A 17786-nucleotide genomic window follows, 5' to 3' on the forward strand; every position below is an offset into this window, starting at 1 on the left:
GCAGGAGCTTCGTGTCAGCTTCCTCATGGTCACATTCAAGTTCAGGTACTGACGACACGACACAGTCATGACACCATTCGACGCCTCGATTTTCTCATATTTGCCGGCATGACTGACGTACAACAGCATGTCGCCCAGTTTTGATGGAGATGTTTCTCGTCCACGATTCGACGATGAACTCTATCAACGCCTCCTTGTTGGCTCGGCTCAGGAGATAATTGGCCTACTGTTTTGGAAGGGCTCGATCACGTCCGTAGATGGTTCGCACCTGAAGATTGCCCACCCTGCCCGCTCGTCTGGCATGCTCCAGGCATTTGATGCTGATACTTGGGTAAGTATCAAACACCACGTCCACTCTCGAAGATTGGTTATGTCGTGCTTTGGCCACTACGATGTTCAGCACCAAATCTTCCATTTTGCCGAAAGTGTTAGGCAGTGAACCAGCCTTTATCGCCAGAATAACAGCCATTCCATCCACAATCGTTGCACCTTGGATAGGTCGAGCATCCACATCGCAATCGGGCCACAGTTTCAGTGCATGGTTGCGGAGTTTGGCTTTGTCAGTCTTAGCAATCGAACCATCACCAGATGCCAGCGGGAAAAATATGTTCACCGTGGGTATGCGAGCAGATCGTGGAGTGTTACATTGCTTTTCTCTCCAATCAACAGCAATCGTGTGAAAAGACGATGTTCATCCGCAAGTTCAACCTTCGGCATCTGCTGGTGGGGAGTCGCCGACTTTCCTCGCGCCTTCGAGAAAGTTGTCAATTTGGCCTTCGAAATCGGACTGAAGAATGGGACCTCACCCGAGAGAAGCCGATCACGCATGAATTGCACGACAGCATTCTCTCCCTTGACATACGCATTCATCAAGTCCGCGGAAGTAGCTGGCGGTGCAATGACACCTGAACTAATATTGACGAGTTCAAGGTGAGCGCCGGAGAAAGGGTTAATCATTTGAAGTACTGTGTCCATCACTTGTACCGCCACTGCTTCGTTCTTCTTCGAGCTCGATACATCCAAATTCTTTCTCGTTCGGGGCTCATCGAGGATACCCGCCATGGACTCACATTTCCTTGCGATTTCCGCACGTGCTGGTTGGGACAGGATCCACTTCTTCACAGCTGTGCTTTTCTGAGTGTAACCAATGATGCCTCCACTGGTCTTGCTGTCCCTATTTAAAGTCTGCTCAATGATCTGATCACATGCAACACTACTAAATCCATAACGAGAATGCCGTTGGGCAGTCCATGAACGCTTGATAGGTGTCTGGGTGAGAGCACTCTCACCCGGCCATTTCCAGCCAGTAAACAGGTAAGTACCTTGCATAGTTTAGGTGATCGTACGCAAAGTACCAGGGCATTGACGCTCTTGTGATCGCAAGGTGTTTCAGCCAGTTCGAAGTACGAGTTGCTCGTATAAGCTCTAGTGCTAGCTCCACCATTTCCAAGTAGGGCCATGTAATGTCCACACTTTGGTGTTTGTTCAGGTAATCCCTCACCATGAGTGCTCCCGAGTATAGAACATGTAAACTGAGGTCTGAGTCACCCTGCTTGTGGACCCTGGCTGGCTTCATCCTCTGTAGTTGACTGTTTCTGTTGTAGAGCTACTGTCTACAACAGCAGCCTGAGCAATGGAACCAATATCAATGTCCTTTATGTACACCACTTCACTCTCAGACATTTTTGGTGGATGATAGAAAATCATGTCTGGGTACCGTTCCTGCAGTCTTTTCTTCAGTCTTGTTGCCTGGTAGTTGGCCTTATCCTGACTTTCGCATACTCTGAGTAGGTCATTGAACATCTCACACAACTTCTTCATATGTATAGATTGCTTTCCATCAATGAGTTTTACCTGGATTACTTTATCACAGAAAATGTCAAATGTTGAGTCATAGTTCACTTTAACTCTGTCTGTGGTATGTGTCATTCACATACTCATAATAACATTTACGGTGATAACAAACTTCCAGCGCCACACAGTCTTTATCCTTTATAGTTGTCATTATTCTCACATCACGTTCATCTCTCCTCTGCTCAGCAGTTTCCCTCAGCTTTCCTCCATCCTGTGTTTCTGCCAGGGACAACTGATCACGTTGAGATTTTCCTTTGACACGGATGAATTTGTCTTTTTTCTGGCATATCACACAAATTCTTGGCAGTACACCAGCTGATTTGCCAGCCACCCTTTCTACAGAGGTTCTGAGGGATTTTCTATGTATTATGTGGTATACGACTTTTTTTCGTATTTTTTCGTATTTTTTTTCGTATTCGTATTTTTTGTGGTATTTTGTGATATTTTGTGGTATAGTGCCCCTCTTCTACGAGTCCGCCCACCACCTCACTGGTTCTAGCAGAAACTGCAGTAGTGCTGGCTTCGGATTTCCTTTTCCTGGCTTCAGCGCGTTTTATATGATCCTTGTTACAAAACGACGCATAGCAGAACCGGTGACAGCCGGCATCCGCAGGAGGATCAGTCATTGGCAGCAGTTTCATTATTTGATCAGCCAGCAAACGGCAGTTGTTGATAGTTTCACTATCTGTGGCGTCGCACCAAGCCTTCGCACACTCACATACCTTAAGCCAGCTCTTATCCATGAATTGCGTCACTTTCTCATCTTCCTCCCCGCCCAAGTGTATGAAACAACGCATATTTGGTTGTTGAAAGACCAAAAATCACTCAATCACACGACAACCATGGGCGCCACCATCTTAATTTGTTGTTTCCTGGTCGTTTCCTCCGCGATTCCAAGCATTCCACGCCCACTTCACGGCGGTAATTTCAAATGGTAATAACTGTCGGTGTGTCAACTTGTGCATATGGAAACAAGTAGGAATTTCAATGGTGTTTTCTCATGAATGTACAGGGTGAATTTCGTTTAGATTGGTGATCTGCACAACGAAACTGAACAAACCGACCCACCTCCACATGACCTATAAGCCTCGCTAACTCCATGTGTGTGTGCTCGTCTTTCACCCCGTCTTTATCGTGTAATCTCTCCTCTATTTTTTCTATCTCCCGTGTCTACACATTTTATTTCTGTTGTCTCTTCGTGTCTTTAATTCAGTCTCGACTCGGTCTATCTCCCGTGTCTCTAGCAATACTTCTTTCCTTCTTTGTCTCTGTCATTTCCATAGTCTCCATTTTTATGCGCGTCTCCTTTATCAGAGTTTGCCCTAATTGTTCTTTCATCTGTTGATAACCCTCATTTATTTGCGTTAACATCCCCATTAGTTGCCTCATCTTCCTGATTCTCGCCCACGTGGTTTGAAGCGGTGGCTGAAAACACTCGCCTCGTGCCATGCCATTTGTTGCGCCATTAATAGCGGCCCGCTAACGCCTCGTGCCGCGCTGAAGTGCGGCCATGCCGCCATCTTGCGACTCCGTTTGCCGGCAAAGTTCGTGCTCAGAATATGAGGGTGAGCTCCCCCATGGATTAAAATTACAAGTACCGTCCCGGGACATGGATTCTACATTGAAAGACATATCTAATACCCCCGGCAACGCTCGCCTTGAAACTCCATCTTATTTCTTGGAAGGGATTAATTTAGCTTTCTCGTAATTTGGGGGGGGGGGGTTGCTTCACACACCTCTGGTCCAATCCCCGTAAATTTAGTTGGAGACCGAGGTGGATTTGAATCCCACACTCCTGTACACCAGTCTTGCGAATTCTGACCCGCCTGGCGTGCGATCGGCCTCGTACCTCTAATAGCAGCCGCATCGCCCACCGGACAGACAATTTAGTCGTGACCATCCTGGAATTACCGCCAGGAGCCAGTCACGGGTGGGGGTTTAACCTCACCACAGTAGGGTGGATATACTGGTTCTGGCTCACTTTTCCCCATGTAAATGAATGGGGGATTTTCAGCGATTCCTATTTTTTTTCCCTAAAAATAAACCCCCTTTTTATCCCAAGGTATATTTATTTGTCCCCCCTTTTAACCTGGAGGTTGAACAGCTCACTCATTGAACCTATAAAGATTTGTTCATTCTCAAATTCCTTCAATAGTTTAATTTTCTTTGCACAATAATCCCCATCTAAAATATTGACAAACAAAACATTTGAATCTTTATATTTTTTAAGATACCCCTTTTGTGCCATTATGAAATGATAAACTTCTCTTAATGCTCTTGTTTGACCACCTCCTGAGCCACATATCATTTTGAGATTATAGTAAATTGTTTTTTCATTGTTCAATTGATAACCATCAAAGTTTTCAGTCCATTCAAGGATATTCATTTTTTTCTTTACATCCTCTAACTTACCACTTTTTAAATTGATTCGCTTATTTGTTTTATTTAACTTTGTTTCAGTTATTTTTTTCAATAAGACTTATTTGATATTTTTCACATTCATTATGTTTTCCATTTATATACCAAGACTGAGATTTTCTCCACTCTTTAGTTTGATCAATACTTGGTTTGACCATTTATATATTGCAAAAAAACGCGGCAGTAGCCCTTAAAAAACCCTAACCCATCTTCCCATCGTTAAAACACAATCTATTCTATTCACTCTATCATACAATATCCATATGGAACACAATCTATTCCATTATCTAAAATAAATCTCTTATCATCAAAGGCTCCTAATGCCTTTTTATTTACTTCTTCACGATATATGTTATGTTTATAACTTCTTTTTGTATTCATTTTCCTATATTCTTCTTTCTTATTCATCAAACAATTATAATAATTTCTAAAAGTTATTGATTTCTTTATTACATATTTCTTTATTCCCTTTAACCTCTTATCAATCTGATCACCATACTTATAAGCATATGCCTTTGCTCTCAATCCAATAAACTCACTCATTACTTTTCCACCCAACTCATCCTTAAACTTACCAATAACCTTTTCATTCTTTTTGGAAAATAACTCACTCTTCTTGCTGAAATTACTTGTATCATATACTCCAATATTTTTCTTCATATCTTTATAAACATCATCAGTTTTTATATCTAGGATAAAACTATCAGTGTCCATATACAACAATGAAACATTTTCACCATACTCTTTCTTTAAGTCATTATACAAATAATCATACATCAATATCTTTGATAAATCAAGAACTGCTGTTCCAATATAAATTGGTTTATCCATTACAATACTTTCCTTTTTCATATGAATTGCAGAAAAGTTCTCTGAAAAAACCTCTTCTCTCTCAAAACTTGGTTTATTTATCAATCTCGAAGCTTCTTTCCAAGATGTTGCGAATCTAATGTTTTGCCTGTTTCTAACATTTTCCATAGTCTTTCCAAATACAGCATTATTCATTAATTTATAAAAGTCCCCTTCAAATTTTACTTTTGTATTTGCTCTCATATCTGTATTGAATTGAATATACTTTTTCACCCAAGGACTTTGTTTAAATTTTAAAACTCTATGAATTTTAGCTACTCTCAATCCTTCTCTCAAAAACTGTTTTAAGCTTCTCTGATGCAAAACATATCCCTCTTTATCATAGAATGTTGTTAATAACTTTTCTGTTGATTTACCTTTAATATTAAAACTTTTATGAGAATCACTTAACCATTCTTTCTTTGGGGTTTCTTTCTCACATGCAAAAGGAAGATCTTTATGCTTATTATGAAGATCACTCGGGTACCTCAAATCAACTTCAAAATAATAACCTTCTTCTTCGTCATTCAATTCCTCTTGAGAAGAAATAACAATATTCATCAAAGCCTTTTCATAATCCTTTTCTTCCACCCACTCTAATTTATCATAAGGCAGAGATTGAGACATTGCCCATCCATACAAATTATTAGCATCAAAATACATCAAATAATTACTATCTTTTTCACTATCATAATTTGGAAGATATTTATTATTTGCTTTAGCATATCTTTTTGAACATACTTGTGATATTCCACCTCTCTTGGACTTCTCAATCATCAAAAGCATATCAACATCACTGATTAAATCTATATCTTGTTTTGTCATTTTCAACATTGCACTCCAAGCTAAACCAGGAGCTGTGAAATAGTGGGCAGGATCTAATCCATAACAATTTTTATTATGACAGAGTGATCTAAAAGCTTCAAACACATCAGCTAACAATAAAACATCTGTTTTTAGATATAAATCATGATATTCTCCAAGGTTCTTTATCTTAAATATTTTCCATATTTCTTGTGCGTGTTTATATTCCTTATCACTTATCTCTTCTTCATAAAGGTTATTATAGAAACTTTCTTTTGATGGAAGTTGTGTTTCTTTAAATGTCATAAATGAATCCATATAATCATAAGGATAAATTCCCTTGCTTGTAAGAATTTTCTCTTTACTTTGAATTTCATTCCTTGTTTGAATTTCCTCTCTTGTAAGAATTCCTTCTTTAATCAGAATTTCATCTTTAATCAGAATTTCCTCTTTAGTTAGAATTTCATTCATTGTTCGAATTTTCTTTATAATAAGAATTTCATCTTCAGTTAGAATTTCTTCATTAATTTCCTCATTAATTAGAATTTCCTCTTTACTTTGAATTCTCTCTTTAATCTGAATTTCCTCTTTAGTGAGAATTTCCTCTTTTGGAAAGAATGAATTAAGATTTGGAAAAGAGTCCGTGGAGCTTAGATTTGATGCGAGGTAGGCTAGTGGTGTTCCCATAAACTTGTAAGAATCAAGAAACCGAATACGAGTTATAGGTTTTGTGAATATCATTTTTGTAAATGAAATATACTTTTGACTTGTGTTTGTTATGGCAGAAATATTCCCTGGTGTTTTTGAAAGTTCATTTATAAATAGATGTGTATCATAGTTGGCGCTGTTGTGAAGAAAGACTGGAATAAAAGAAGGTAATTTATAATTAAGATTACAACAGGAATGAGCGGGACCTCTATATTTACCAGTAAGATGACAATGATCCCTAACTTTAGACTCCTTAATTTCCCCCTCACAAATATGACAGATATTGTTCTTTCAAAATTCTAATTTTTCTTCTTTGGTTAATTTCATCAGTTCATTTGTTTCTTTCATTAATTTAGTGAGTCTTATACAATCCTTTTCTAATCGTTTTACAAAATCTTGTGAAGCTTTTTTTCCACGATAATGTTCAAGTTTGTTATACTTTTCTCCAACAGATGATTTGATATAATAACAGAAACCACAAGGAATATGTTTTTGATATTTATTTGTATATGATTCTTTTGGATTAGGAGAAGCAGTATTAATCTTTTTAAGGATACACTCAAAATCAGCATATATCACAAATGGGTGCATGATAGATTTATTATAATCTTCAAAAGAAATCTTTTCACCAGGTTTAGGCATTGTAATTAAAGCTGATTTATGATTACTACAATATTTTGAATGTTGTTCTAATCGTTCTTTTGTATGAAATGAATTAAGACATCGCTTACAAGGATATATTTTGTTTGCTGTTCTGAATACCTGAGAAGAGATTAATCTTGATAAATTATTGATGTATGTGTAATGTGAATTCTTTCCAACACTAAAATATAAAAGATCAATGTGTGTTTCTTCATTTTTATAGTTGTTTGAAATTTTTAATATTTGAACTTTGTTTGTATCCGTTAATCCATATACATTAATAGAAAGATTATTCTTTTTCTCAAATTTAGGAATATCTGTTAGTGGCATTGGGAATTTAAAATCTTTAATGTCCAAGGTATTCTCATATTTCATATATTGTTTTACTCTTTCTGAATTACATTTTGGTGGATGAAAGTGAGCAAGAACAGACCAGAGAAAACATTTATTATCATTGTTCTTAATATTAACAACTGCCTTCTTTAGTTTTATTTCTTTTGGTAATTCAATATAAGAAGAAGCTTTAAGAGGGTTTGATTTTAGAATGTGTATATCTAAAAAGATGATTTTTTTAATATTGAATCCACTTCCTACCACTGTATTATCAACATCCTCCTCTTGTTTTGATAGTTCTTCATAAACCCCACTATTCAAAAAATCTTGAAATGATGTAATAAAATGAAGATCTGTTCTCATATAAGGAGTTTGTTCTTCATCTTGTCTTTTCATATTCATTTTCACTCCCATATAAAACTTTAAAGTTTTCATTTCTTTTAATGTCTTTTTAATAACTTTTTCAACATCAGGTTTCACTCTTTCAATTGATTCAGCTATTGATGATGGACCGGGTTCTCCAAATTGAAAAATCCTTATTTTTATATGCCCTTTAAATGCCCCATCAGTGTTTTCAATATAATAGTCTCCCTTTACTTTAACCTCATTTTTCTTGTGTTTTTGTGATTGAAGATGTCTATTATAACTACTCTTCAAAACATCCTTTGAGCAGATATCACAATGTTTTCTTTCCAACTCAAGAGGAGATATTTTATGAAATAGATTAAATGTGTGTTTGTTGGTTCGGAGGTGTTTTCTATAATGTTTATATTCGTGATTACAAACATCGCAGTATGTTGTATTCACCATATTTATATAATAAATCTTTGCTTAAACTAAAATTTTCTTGATGAAAATTTCGTTTATTTTACAGGTGAATCTGTGCTTAAAACCATTTTATCCTCCAACTTTTTCACTTAATAAATACAATGTTTCAAGACACAAAAGACAAGTTTCAATCAATCTCTTCATTTGTTAAAGATACTGAGAAATATGTCAAAGATGTAAAATTGAACAAAGATAAATATAACAACTATTGGATAAAAACAATTATGGTAAATAATATGAGTTCTTCAATTTCCTTCAGTGGAAGGGCTTTTAGTATACCTGGTAGAACATCAATTAAAGTATCTCTAACAAAAGTTTCTCCTCTCCTTCTGGTAATATATTCAAAACTAGAAAAAGCAATGAAACAAGAAAAAGTATCAAAAAACAAAAACCTTATGGATGAAGCTTTAGAAAGAAAAGATAACACCATCTGTAATATGCAAGGAGAAATTTGTATTTTTTTCAACAACCTTAAAGATGTAAATCCTGATGAAATAAAGGATGTTAATATATCAGGTGAAATGACATTTCGTTCAATAGTAGTTAACGATCATTTTAAAATTACCTTTAATATAAAAAATGTTGTCGTTGAATCTGATAATGAAAAAAAGTATATCGATATCGATGGTAATATTATTAAATATGAATCAATATACAACTGAAAGTATAGATGAATTTCAGTTTAAGTAAAGTTTTACTTTATAAATATGCTAGACTTTCCTGATTCTCCATATGACAAATTTGAGAATTGTCCTGCGTGTGAAAGACGGGGATTAAACACAGAGTCAAAAGCCTATAAACAATGTATATTCTGTGATTATCTTCTAATTAATGATAATAAAAAATATAAAAAGGAAAATAATTCTTTTAGATTTACACCAAAAATGAATTACTTTACAAGATTGATTAGAGAAATGAATGTAAAGTATGAGGGTGATAACACACCTTTCCTTACAAGGGAAGAAACTGAACGTATAAGAGAAATATTCAAAGGATTGTTGTTATATATTATTCATGGATGTAATTTTCAAGGAAATATCAACACAAGATATTGTATAAATAAAATAATGGATTATCTTGAAATTAAACCTGAACTTAGGATAAAATATAGAGTTTCTAAAAAAGCTAATAATAAATTAAATAACCTGTTTTCCAAATATATAAATGAATGATTTTTTACCCATTTGGGAAAATAAGATAAAATTTAACAACCATAAAAATCTCCCAAATTCATTAAGATGTCTCATAGTTGGTTCAAGTGGATGTGGAAAAACCTGCTTACTTTTAAAGATGCTCCTCACTCCCAACTTTTTAGATTATGATAATTTAATAATTTTCACAAAGTCGAGTTTTCAACCAGAGTATCAACTACTCTCACAAGGTTTTAATGCTGGTCTTCAAAAAGAAGATATAATTGGTTTATTTAAACATCAAAAAAACCTAATTGATTATAACATTGAAGATATAATTCAACTATTTTGTGATACACAGAGATGTAAAAAGAAATCAAATCCTATAACTTGTATTCTTAGTGATAATACGGATGATATACCATCTCCCCAAGATTTGGATAAATCAAAAAAGAACCTCGTTATCTTTGATGATTGTGTTAATGAGAGAAACCAAACGGTAATGGACAGCTACTACACAAGAGGGAGACATTCTTCTTGTAATTGTATTTATCTTAGTCAATCGTACTTTCAACTTCCTCGTCGTTCCATCAGAAACAATGCTAATACTTTTATTTTATTCAAGTTAAATTCAATAGATATCAATAATTTTTGGAGAGATAATTGTTCTACATTATGTAGTAAAAAGAAATTTGAGGATTACATGAAGCACACGACTGAAAAATATAAATATATTGTTGTGAAACAAGATGAGATATTAAGGGATATATTTTTTGTTTTATAAACAATTACACATATAAATGACAACTATTATTGTAAATCTTGTAGGTAAATCTGCTTCTGGAAAAAACTTTCATAAATCAAGGTTCTTGTGTAGTACAAATGAGAATATTGTAAATTTACTTGAAAAACACCCCGTGATACGCATTGTATCAACAACAACTAGAGCAATAAGACCTGGAGAAGTAAAAGGTGAAGATTCTCACTATATTTCAGTGGAGGAACATATGCGATTGAGGAATGAAGGTCAAATATTTGAGGAGGTTTCTCTTGGTACAACAAAATATTCACATTGTAAGAGTGAGTTAAGGAAACTAAAATCTGGTGGTGTTGGGATAAAAGAAACTAATCCAGAAGGAACGAGACAAATTATATTAAACATCTGAGCGGAGTGAAGATTTTATCATTCAGTTTTGATGTTGATGAAGAAACTCAACGCAAACGTATGAAAAGCAGAGATGCAAGTATTAGTGAAGAAGAAATTACAACTCGCATTAATGTTAATAAAGAATTTGATGAAATATTTAAAGAAAAGGATTTATTTGAACACATCTACTTGAATGATGAAGAAAAGGAAAATTTCCCTGTTGATCTTTACAATTCATTAAATGATATTTTACAATAAATAAATGGATGCAAAAGAAAGAGCAAGAAGATTTAAGGAACATCAAGAGTTGGTTTCAAAAGTTGTAAAACAGCAGGAAGACATAAAGAAGAAACGCAGACAGAAACTAACGGGCGAAGAAGCATTTGAAAGAAAACAAGAGATATTTTTTAAACCACTTTTAAAAACTTCCCAAGAAAAAATGAAAGATGTTTCCACAGTTCCCACAGTAGAATATACTCCTAAAAAACTTCAAATGTTAAAAGATTTTGATCAAATGACGGAGTAAGAATTAGAGCATTTTAGAGAATTAAAGGTATATGATGATGAAGGTTTATTTCAACAACTGGAAGAGATTAATCGACTCCCTGATTATATTGTGAATGCTCTTCAAAACAAAGAATATTCAGCGGATTCAAAAACCAAAGCAGGACTCATTCCAACAGAACATCCAGCAATATTTCATCTTGTTCAAGAAAAGATATTGATATTTAATGATGAATTAAGGTTCTTGGGTTCTGCTCAACCCCCTGCTAAACTAACTCCGAGATTAATGTTTCTTCTCACAAAAGATGGAAGACAAGGTTCAACTGTGAGGGATGAATCAAAGTATATTGATAAACCATTGGATATGGAAAAATAATGATGATAGAGTATATATATTGATCTGCTGAACACTCCAAATTATAGGGTTATTCTTTCTGGTAAAAGTAGGAAGAATGAGAAGGAGAAACACATTATTCAGGCTTTAAGTATCCTTGGTTCAGGTGTTAGTTTTCTTCCAAATGACCCATCGCAATTAGTTAATAGACTGTTATTGTTGTTAGGTAGTAAGAAGGCTGGAAATAACAATTGTTTTAATGAAGCATCAGCCATTTTAGACCAGTTGATGAACATGAAAATAATTAATAAATATCAATATAAAGACATTTTATCTCATATTAAATAAGATGAGAAGCACAATCCTGAGTTTTAATTTCACAACAAGCGACCACACATCTTCATTCCCATACCCACTACAACTTGACACAACAAAAGAATATGAGGCATCTTTATTGTCCATGGAAACTTATAATACCTTATTTAATATAACCGATAAAAATGACAAGTTTAGTTATAATCCCGGAAGTGGATATAAAACGATAACAGTCTCACCCGGAGCATATGAGATTTCTCAAATATCTTCCGAAATTGCTCGTCTTATGAAAGAACAGGGTGATGAACCAAAAAAATATTGTTATAAACATTCAAAAACATACTTCAAAATCAACGATTAAAGTTAAAAATAACTACAAGGTTGATTTCACAATTGATAATTCATTTAGAGAGTTATTGGGTTTCTCCTCAAAAAAGATTGAAACTAATGGGACGTTTTACAGTGATAATGTCATTCAAATATCCTCAGGAATAAATTCGGTGTTAATTCACTGTGATTTGATTGATGGTGCTTATAATGATGGAGAAAAAACAAATACAATATTTTCATTCAGCGCATACTCAACCCCAATTGGTTATAAATTCAATATGGAACCCAAAAAATTGGTTTATCTCCCTGTGTCAGGAAAAACCATACACAGAGTAAATTTTAGGATATCCGACCAAGATAATCGTGTGATTTCTTTTAATGGAGAAGTTATATCCATCAGAATTCACCTACGTGAAGTTTTCCAATAAATAAATATGATGGATATTGTGAGGAAACACGAGTTGGGAAAATATAAAATAATTACAGGGGATGGGATGTTCCTTTCCCCATACTACAAGGGTGAAGGTATGTATCTTGGTAGAGGATACTATAAACCTAAGAGATAAAGGGGTGTTGGACATCAATTTAGAGGAGATGGGATAATTGATACTCTAATGGGTATTGGTTCAACTATTCTTAAACATAAAGATCTAATTGGTTCAACTGCTTCTGCTGTGGGAAATGTAGCAGGTGTTGTAAAGAGCATAAAAGATGCCCAGAAGGAATCTCATAAATTACAAGCAATAAAAGAAATTAAGAAAGGCAAAACTCAGTTGTCCCCCCAAGAACGACAGAAAATAATTCAAATACTTGGATCAGGGTTTCAAAAGTTTTAACATCTTTTTTCCTAAATAAATACAAGTATGGAAGCAATTGATAGTATCTATGATTTGGATGATACTATTATTATCTCAAACTCCACTAAAAAAGAAGATTACTTCAAGGTAGATGCAATAACTGGAACAGACTGGAATACGAATGGTACAAAAAGTTTTGAAATAAATAATCAACAAACCTATTTGAATCTCTCCGAAAGTTTCTTGTTGTGTAAATTTAAATTCACTAAAGCTGGGAATAACACAAACGCTACACTTGTAAATGATTTCTTCTAGAAAATGTTTGATAGTGTGCGTTTGTATATTGGAACACAAGAAGTTGAAGCGGTTGATTATGTCTCTGCTGTATCTGAAATGATGAAATTTACACTCTATACATTCAGTGATAGAATGGGAAAGGGGTTTGTCGAAGGTTTTATTCCTGATATGTCAACGGGAACAAACACAGACCCTGGATATACTCAAAGGAAAGGAATGTATAATGATGATACAAAAGCAGAAAATAGTTTTACTGTGGCAGTTCCTCTTAAAGGTATATTTGGATTTTGTGATCATGATAAAGTTCTGTATGGTCTTAAAATTAGATTTCAACTACAAAGGAATGATAATGAAAATCAATTGCTTTTTGGTGTTGGTAGTGCTTTTGGTGATCAGAATAAATTTGTAATTGAGGAAATGAGTTGGTATATCAGTGAATATACTCCTAATCTTAAAACAGAAGAGATGTTGAATCGAAGACTTAACTCAAAGAAACCACTCAGTGTATCATGCCTCAAAAGAAGATGTCAACACGTTAAACTCAACCAAACTACTTACACGTGGAATTTGGGTGTTCTGGAAGGAAAGCCACGATATCTGTGGATCATTTTTAAAAAGCCAGATGGTGATACTGCGACTGATAAGAATAATGCATTGAGTGATAATGCTAAGGTGAAACAACTTCGCGTTTCTCTAGATGGAACATTTTATCCACGAGATAGATTGGAAATTAATTGGGAAAAAATGATTTTGCTGAAGCATACAAGTCTTACCAAAAGGTGTGTGAAAGTAATGGAAATAAAGAACCTATTTTGGATATGACAGCATTTAAAAGTTTGTATACAATCTATGCGTTTGACCTGAGCACTCAAAAGGAAACTATAAAGTCTAATCGAGTGGATACTTCCCTATACATTGAAAGAGGAGAGAGTGAAGAAGTTGATACATATTGTTTGCTTTTGGAAGAAACAGAATTGCAGATTAATACAGATAATGGTGTGATGATTAGTCTCACATAATTTTTTGTTAAATAAATGAGTGGCAAAGTACCAACTGGGGTATATGTTAATCAAATCAATCTTCATAAACTATCATCTTGTGTTCAAAATCAAAAGCCTTGTACGATTAACGTTAATACAATTCAGAGAAAAGGAGCAGTAAGAATTGATGTTTTGCTCACAAGAGAACAGGTTAAAATCTTGAATGACACTGGCTCACTTAAAATTAAAATGACAAAACCAATGTTGAAAAAATATTCAATAAGAGAGACGAGTGGAGGATTTCTCCCATTTCTAATTCCTTTATTTGCTGGTTTAAGTGCGGTTGGAGCATTGACGGGTGGTATTTCAACAGCGGTGAAAACTGCCAACGAAAGGAAGGCTCAACTCCAGGTTCAAAAAGAATTGGAAAGACATAACAAAGAGTTGGAGAAACAAATTAGTGGAAGTGGTGTAATTGTAGATTTTGCTGAAAAACTTGAAGGTCTGCCTGATAAAGCGAGATTGTTAGTTGGAGATATGCTTTCTTCTATAGCACAAGCAGGTGTAAAATTAACGAAAAGAGGTAATGGATTATATCTTTCTAAAAAATAAATGAGCATTGATGAGTGGTTGAAAGAATTTGGAAAGAATACAACATCAAATTTACAACTTGTTAAATATTGTAAGAAATAAAAAATTCATAATGTGGTTATTTGTATGAGAGATGAATTAACAAATGTGCCGAAACATACAAAGAATATTATTATGAACTTAGAAGATAATAATGGGAACGGTTCTCATTGGGTTTGTATTTTTAATAGTCAAGACAAATATTATTTTGATAGTTTTGGTCTTCCACCACCTGTTGAAGTCATAAAATTCTTACAGAATGGTGTTTATCAAACATTTCAAGTCCAAGAATTAAATTCCAAGTGTTGTGGTCAATTATGTCTATATGTGTTATTTCAACTCAACAAAAATAAAAAATTTTATGATATTATTTTTAATCTAATATAAATGACTTATGTTGGTAAAGATGGTTCTATCTTTGGTGTATCTCAAGAACTGGATATTGATTTATCAAATTATTACACAAAGGCACAGGCTGAACGACATAAATATAATATAACCAAAAATATTAACATGAAAAATGCTTTTAAATAAAAAAATTATCCAAGCCCAACTGACGCGAATGACTTGGTGAGATTAAGCGATTTATCACAATATATATCCTTAAATAAAACGGCTGTGTATTCCAAAGATACAGAAGTGTTGATATTATCTCCAGGTCATACAGAATTCACAGTTCGAATTAAAATAAATTTTTATAAAGAAGGGCGTATCATTTGTATGAGAATAGAACAATGGGGGTATGATATGAATGATTTAGGGTATAATTGGTCATTTAAAATTAACCTCGAAGACCTGGAACAATTAAATCCATCTCGTAAGGAAGAATATTATCCACTTGGTATCGAGAATGAGTTTTGTGGGTCCACGATTAGTAAACAACAAATAAAAGAATTTAATAAGGGTAAATATAATAATGGTTTTGCCCTTGTTTATCTCATGAAAACAGAAAAAACAGGGTTACATATAATAAGTAAGGAAATACAAAATGATTTAACTATGGGAAGATGGGGAGGTGTTTCGTGCCATAATATTATTCTAACATATATTTCTAATACATAAATGACAGCAAGAAGGCTTCAAGAAAATTATCATTTCTGTGTCCAAGCATACCTTCAAGAAAAGGGTATTCGATATTTTAATAAATATGTTCTACAACATAAGAATGAGGTATTTTCAATAAAAGATTGGCATTATGCTGATGTTGATAAACCGACAACTTTAGATTTAATTAGAATGTGAAATAATGAAAAAATTATAAAGTTAAGAAAAGGTAAGGCGCTTTTAGAAATTCAAAAGAAATTTTATTGGTTTCCTGTTGTAAAAAAAAATATTTTGGATACAGGAATAACAAGAAATCCTGATGAATATATGTATAATATTCTATGGGGTGTAAGCGATTCAAGGATAGTAAGGGATGAGGAAGGAGTTGAAGAAGAGAGGGAAGAGGAGGAAAAGGAGAAGGAGGAGAGGGAGAAGAAAGAGAGGGAGGAAAGGGAGAAGAGAGAGAGGGAGGAAAGAGAGAAGAGAGAGGGAGGAGAGGGAGGAGAGGGAGGAAAGAGCGAGACTAAATAAATATGAAAATATGGAAACCAGTGAGATTCAAAAAAGATTGGTGGTATTACAGAAAATAACTCAACCCACCGAGGAGGAAAACAAAGAATTGACAAGTCTATTTGCAATACTTCCGACAAGACTATTGACATCGACAAGATATTCATTTTAATTCAAGTTTTTTTTTTAATAAATGGAGGAGAGAGTGAAGGCATTTCTAAGGATTCTTTACGTTTTAAAAATTAAGATTCAAATGTGCATGTTGGAAACTAAAAAGGTTTTTTGCACTTTGCAGGAATTTTTCTCATAAATAAATGAGTTATTGTCTCAAATGTAAAAAGAAAACTAATACTATAAATATTTCATATATTAAAAGTAAAAATAACAGGGTTATACAAAAAGGTATATGTTCGGTGTGTGGTTCAAAAAAAAATCAATTTATCTCCAAACACAAACTCGGAGGAGATATACAAAAGTTTTTATCAGGAAGTAAATTAACAACTACTGGAATACCAGGGGAATTACATCTTCCAGGGTATTCTTTCTGTGGTCCAGGCACAAACTTGGATAAAAGATTAGATGAGGCAGACAATCCTAAATCCTGGAGTAAACCAATCAATAGAGTTGATGAAGTGTGCATGAGACACGATATTGATTATGGGAATACCACAACGTTGGAAGAAAAGCATGAAGCCGATAGAGAAATGTTGTATAATTTGTCTGATACAAAATCCAACCTTGAGAGAAAAAGTTGATCGGTTCATTGTGAAGAATATGATCAGTGCTAAATTGAAACTTGGACTTGGAAATTCAAAAAACTTATAGGCTCTAATGATGCCATTAAGACTGAAGAGCAATTAGCTGATGAATTACATAAACCAATATTCACAAAGTTTCAGAGAAGGAAAGTTTATTCCAAGGAAGTTGATTATATCTGGTCTGCTGATTTGATTGAACTCAATAATGATAAGGGGTACAAGTATGCTTTCACCGTTATTGATTTGAGGAGTAGATATGTATGGGTTGTCCCATTAAAAAACAAAACAGGTAATACTCTTATGTTAGCCTTTCAACAGATATTTAATAAAAGTAAGAGAAAACCTAAAAAATTGTGGACTGATGAGGGTAGAGAGTTTTATAACAAGACATTTATGAATTATCTAAAAAATAACAGTATTACATTATACAGTACCTTTAATGAAGGGAAGGCAGTTGTTGTTGAATGTTTTAATCGTACCTTAAAAGAGAGACTATATAAAAAATTCACACAACTCGGTTCACAACAATGGTCATCTTTTATTCAGGATATTGTGGATAAGTATAATGACACGA

Source organism: Eptatretus burgeri, chromosome 12 (genome assembly GCF_056783735.1).
Source record: "Eptatretus burgeri isolate ZD-2024b chromosome 12, Ebu_testis_v1, whole genome shotgun sequence".
Lineage (NCBI taxonomy): Eukaryota > Metazoa > Chordata > Myxini > Myxiniformes > Myxinidae > Eptatretus > Eptatretus burgeri.